Here is a 5,682-nt window from a genome sequence, read left to right as displayed (position 1 = left end):
GTTTATGGGCTCAATCGCTAGTTTCAAGTCTTCTGCAACACAGAATGATGTTCATTTTTTGAATTATGGTCTCGATTTTAAAATCAGCGATAAAGCAAGGGGTGTTTTAGGGCGTGGCTATGATGTGATTACCATAGACAGTATATAAGAGTGGACCAACAGATCCCGTTGCTCTGGACGGAGACCAGTGAAGGCCTTTAGAAGCACTTTTCCGGTGATGGCTGAGCGTTACTGCGCAGCCTCCAACTGAGAGAAACGACGTAAATGTGACATGAGCAACGTGTCTGAAAGTTGTAAGTCTTCTGGTAGCTGTGCCAAGAGAAATCTCAATAATTCCGAATCTAGCAGAGACGGAGAGCGTAGGTATATGTAAGGAGATAACATAGGCACAGGCTAATTATTGCTAACTAAAATGCTAGTTAACATTAGTAATTGCACTTAAACAGCTAATGTGAGACGAAATTGCCTGCGCGCTTCTCCTGTACTAATAATAGTAATTAAATTCCTCTACTATGCGACAGTAAGTCGCGTGGTTATGACACAATCGTTAGCCTATTTTTATAAAAACGTCTGCTACGGAGCCATAACGTGAAGTACAAGGTAATGGAGCCTTTTATATATTGTTGTGTTTCTTTAGAAATAAACAATGGATAAATAGAGTCTTTAAACGCTTCAGACGTAAAGTTAGTCGCTGTCAAAGTGGCACCAAAATGAATGGCAGTCAATGGAATGCTAACGGGGGGTGATCGCTTTGTAGCATTAAAATGGCGCCATAGGAGGTTCGCGGTCCGAGGAGAGGCTTACCCCCTTGGTGATTACCAGTGAAAGTGTGTAACGTAACGTAGAGTGTAAGGGCTCCTCCCTCTCATCTAAAATCGTCACATCCGCAACCAGGACGGCTGCGCCCGTAACGGCAAACTCAACGACTCATAGCAGATCTCCACAAACCAATGGGTGACGTCACACATGCTCTGTCCATTAATATTATACAGTCTATGGTTTGTATTGATTAAAACAAGTGATTGAATATAGTTAATAAGGTCGATCTTTGATTTATGAAACACGTTTACAGACACGATTTCCTATGATTTAAAGAATATCTTAACAATGGCATAAATAACAGATGGTAACGGTCAGAATGCTTGATATCATTTATTTATTTCATAAATCAGCTGTGTTGAGTTTTTTAAAAGCGAAGCTTTTCGATTTCACTATAAGAATTACTTTACCATAACAATCATAAACATCTTGCCTGAATTGGCAGAAGATATTGTTATTGACAATGGTTTACAATAAAAGCATCACTCCCCTGCTACAATAATAAAGCTTTATTGCAGACACAGGTCCATATCATACATCATACAGTATAAAAAGTATAAAAAAGGAGATACAAGAATACATAAAAATTGCATATTAGCCTATAGGATATACAGGCTATTACACCAATGCTGTCTTAACCTAGAAGTGTATTTATAGCAGCTTTTCAGAGGGCTGACTAGGGCTTCCATTATGTGGTTCTCTGACTTGTCCATCAGTTGTCTTAAAAGTGCCTCACAGGTTGGCACAAACAAATGACTGGCACTATGCCACCTAGGGACACAAAGCAGCAACCTCATTGCATCATTGTATGCTACCTTGAGCCTCTGCATACTCTTTTTCTTATAATTAGACCACAATTGAGCAGTATATAACGGTGTGATGTAGGTTCTAAACAGAGAGCACTTCACAGAGTCAGAGCACATAGAAAACTTCCTTATAAGCATGTTAGCTTGAGAATAAATGTTACATCGCTGTCGATATAGGTCGTTGTCATCCGTCCAGTCATCGGATATGACATGTCCTAGGTATTTAATTTCCTCACACACAGCAAGAGGACTATCTGACAAATAAAAGGTCGGAAAAGTTAAATTTCCTGTCCTCAGCGCTTCTAACTATCGTTATGTGGCTTTTCTTAGCGTTATACTTTATGTCATGATCAAGGCCATACTGAGAGCACACCTTCAGCATCTGCTGCAGCCCAGCACTATATGGACAGAGCAGGACCAGGTCGTCTGCATACATAAGATGATTAACAATAGTGTTGCCCACAAGACAGACAGTTTTTAACCTATTTAACTGATTTGATAATTCATCCATATAAACATTAAATAAAATAGGAGACAAAATTCCTCCTTGCCGCACTCCATTACTAACAGAATGGAGCAGATACAACATTGTCCCATTTAACCTGAAACTTTTGATGGGCATACCAAAACACTAAAATTCTCACAAAAAATTTAGGGGCACCTCTATCTAGCAATTTTACAAACAATTGCTCATGATTAATTCTATCAAATGCCTTTGACGCATCAATAAAACATAGGAATACAGATGACTTCAGGCTTGTGTACCTGAACACAATCTCTTTAAGGGCATATTTACACAGGTCAGTTCCATGCTGTCTTTTGAACCCAAAACTGATTGTCAGTAGCAGTGTTGGGCAAGTTACTTTCAAAATGTAATACATTATAGATTACTAGTTACTGTCATTTGAGAGTAATTAGTTATATTACAATATTACTGTCTCTGAATTGTAATGCGTTACACTACTTTTGCATTACTTTTGAGTTACTTTTACCAAAATAACAGGGGAAGTTTGATTTGGCAGCTAGCTTGTGAATCCACTTACTAATACATCATAGATTATTCATATTTTGTATAATTAATATAAATATGCAAAGTAACTAAAGCTATAAAAAATAGATAAGTAAAATGTATAATAGGCAATTAGGAGAAAATGAAAATACTCAATTAAAAGTACGGCATTGTTGTAAAATGTTTGTTTATAGCACTTGAATAAGAAATTCATGTTGTTTAGTTTAAAACACTCTAAAGGAAATGTTCAATTATAGTGTGATTAAAACTCACTATTTACATTATTTACAGTACTTGATTTACAGCTGATTTGTGAAAAGGTAGCCTACACAACCTTATTTAACAGTAATTTAGTATTACTGCGAACCGTCACAGGAAGTGCTTTTTATTTTGAAGTAAGCTACACGAGTTGTCTGTTGTGTAGCCTACTCTTGCTAGCTTACTGAGATGCAACATGTCCGTCAGGCTCCAGTTGTTCACTTTCTTGTTTGTAAAACTGCAATATATTGAACAGTAAATGGTCACAGTAAAAGACAAGCGCTTTTGGTCGTCATTCAAAGCCATTCCACTACAGGCATAGTTACTCTCCACGGCTGATAAAATGCAATGATATTTACGTGTAGCAAGCCTCAACATTAATTCCCGACATGTTTATATCCGTCAGTCGCTGACGTACCGTCACCTGTTGGGACATACATGCTGTCCGTACCGTCACCTGTTGGGACATACATGCTGTCCGTACCGTCACCTGTTGGGACATACATGCTGTCCGTACCGTCTCTGGTTCTGACCACGGGAACAGAAACAGGACAGCTCACTTCAACGCAGCGTAATAACTCCTGAAAATAATATCCATCTCGCAATGTATCTGTCTCTGCAGTCATCTCAACCATCGAATACAGCGACAGGAAAATAATACGGCTTTTTTTTTCCTGTGAAGAAATGTGTCGCGGTGTTGGTGAATTCTTAAAAAAAACGCACCACTAAATGTTGCGTTAAAATGCGTTGTAACTCGCGTTACTGAGACTGTAACGAGTATAATATTACCGAAATTTAATTAGTAATGCGTTATATTACTGCGTTACAGCATAAAGGAATACATTACTGTAATTGCGTTACTTTTGTAACGCGTTACTCCCAACACTGGTCAGTAGTAAGGACATACATTTCTAGCTTTGTTAACAGTATTCTCTCCAGTACTTTAGACAAGATACTGGCTAATGCAATAGGTCGATAATTGTCAATACTGCTGAGCTTACCAGCCTTGTCTTTAAGCACAGGTACTAACAAGACATACTAGCATTTGGCAGGACACCATGAACCAGACAACCATTAAAGCTCATGGAAAGCAAATATATTTGAGATGTTCTGCAGTAATGCAGTCCATACTGTAGGCTTTGTTGTTATCCAACATATTAATGGCATCATAAATATCTGCTGCCCTAACTATCATTATCTGCTGAGAGATCAATATGTTCATGATTGATTCTAACTGGGTAACTTTTAACACAATTAAAAAGGTCACGGTAGTGCTCATGCCAAAGCTCAGCTATTTTTTCTGGGCTACTAACACCTTCAATGTCAGCCGGTAAGGGTGTTTTATTGTTATTCATTACTTTGACCTCTTGCCAGAAGTCAGTAATGTTGTTGTTCTGTAGCTTTCTGGCTAGCGAGTCTGCTCTCATTTTTTTTTCATTTTTCTTAATAAAACAGATTGCATACATAACTCTAGCATTTGTCCATTTTTTCATATCCAGCAATACCCCATGTCTAGGCCTACCTGCCTCTGACCAAAGTCTAAAGGCCTCTCTTGCCTCAGCATACTGCTCAGCCACAAACTCATTCCACCCAGGACTGATGTTGAGTACTTCACATTTACTTTTACAAAAGGGTTCACTAGAAGCATTGAGACATTTCATAATACCATCATACATGCCACAGAGTTTTTCAGCATGTTGCACGCCCTTACAATTCATATCTGAGCACATTAGGGCCTTATGAGGCAGTGCAATATTATTTAAAAGACTTTCCGTTCGCAGTATCCAGTCACCACCTCTTTGCTCAGTTTAGACCAGTCCAGTTTACTTGAGGAAGTAGCATTATTATTTCTAGACAGCAGGGGGACATTCTCAACGTTTACCAGTGCAGCAATAGGTATGTAATCAGAGGTGGCGAGTTCATAACACATCTCCACATTTACCAGTGAGGCATGAGCTGTGGTCACAATATGGTCTAACCAAGATGTTGTGTGCCACACTTCACTAACATAGGTTAAACTTGTGTCAGGCAACAGAGCCTTACTCGATAGAATTAATTTAGACTCATTACAAAACTGCTGCAGGTGTGCTGCAAATAAAGACTTGCTATCCGACATGTCAGCATTAAAATCACCCATGACATAGACACAAGATGAGCTGTTATCCTCTATGAATGACTGAATAAAAGCTAACCTGTTCAGAAATTCGTCCTCATGCTCATATGATTCATACGGTGTATAAACATTTAAGACAATACATTTCTTTTCATTACAATTACACTCTAGCCCTGTGGCCCAGTCAACATTTAGACGCACCACCTTCACCATTGAGTCATATTTGATGTTTCACAGTATAGCTACACCACCAGCTATCCTACCAACCAGCCTCGTACTGAGGTCGGTAGTGGACTCTCCAGCCCCATGGAAGTTCATGCAGTATTCAACTTATCCAACCATGTTTCTTGCAGGCACATAATGTCACATTCGTCCAGCATTGTGTCCACAACCAGACGTCTTGATCTATCAGCAGCAGTAGGCCTATGTCCTACTCGCAACCCGCGACTGTTGTATGAAACAACACGCATTGAATGTGTTTTGTCGCTCCCTGCGGAGCAGCTGGCCTTCATCCCGTCCTCGCCCACAAATGTGACAAAAACTAAAACCTGCATTAGAAGGAGTGATCTGTATTATTCTAATTTAAAAAGTTGCCACATTGCCAACAGAGCCTTAATGTGAAAAGTGCACTTTGTTGGTCAATCTAATTATATTCTGAATCTGATTTAGTGAGGAAT

Source organism: Sander lucioperca, chromosome 24 (assembly GCF_008315115.2).
Source record: "Sander lucioperca isolate FBNREF2018 chromosome 24, SLUC_FBN_1.2, whole genome shotgun sequence".
NCBI lineage: Eukaryota > Metazoa > Chordata > Actinopteri > Perciformes > Percidae > Sander > Sander lucioperca.
The sequence above is the reverse complement of the archived record's forward strand: the minus strand, read 5'-3'. Positions refer to the sequence as shown.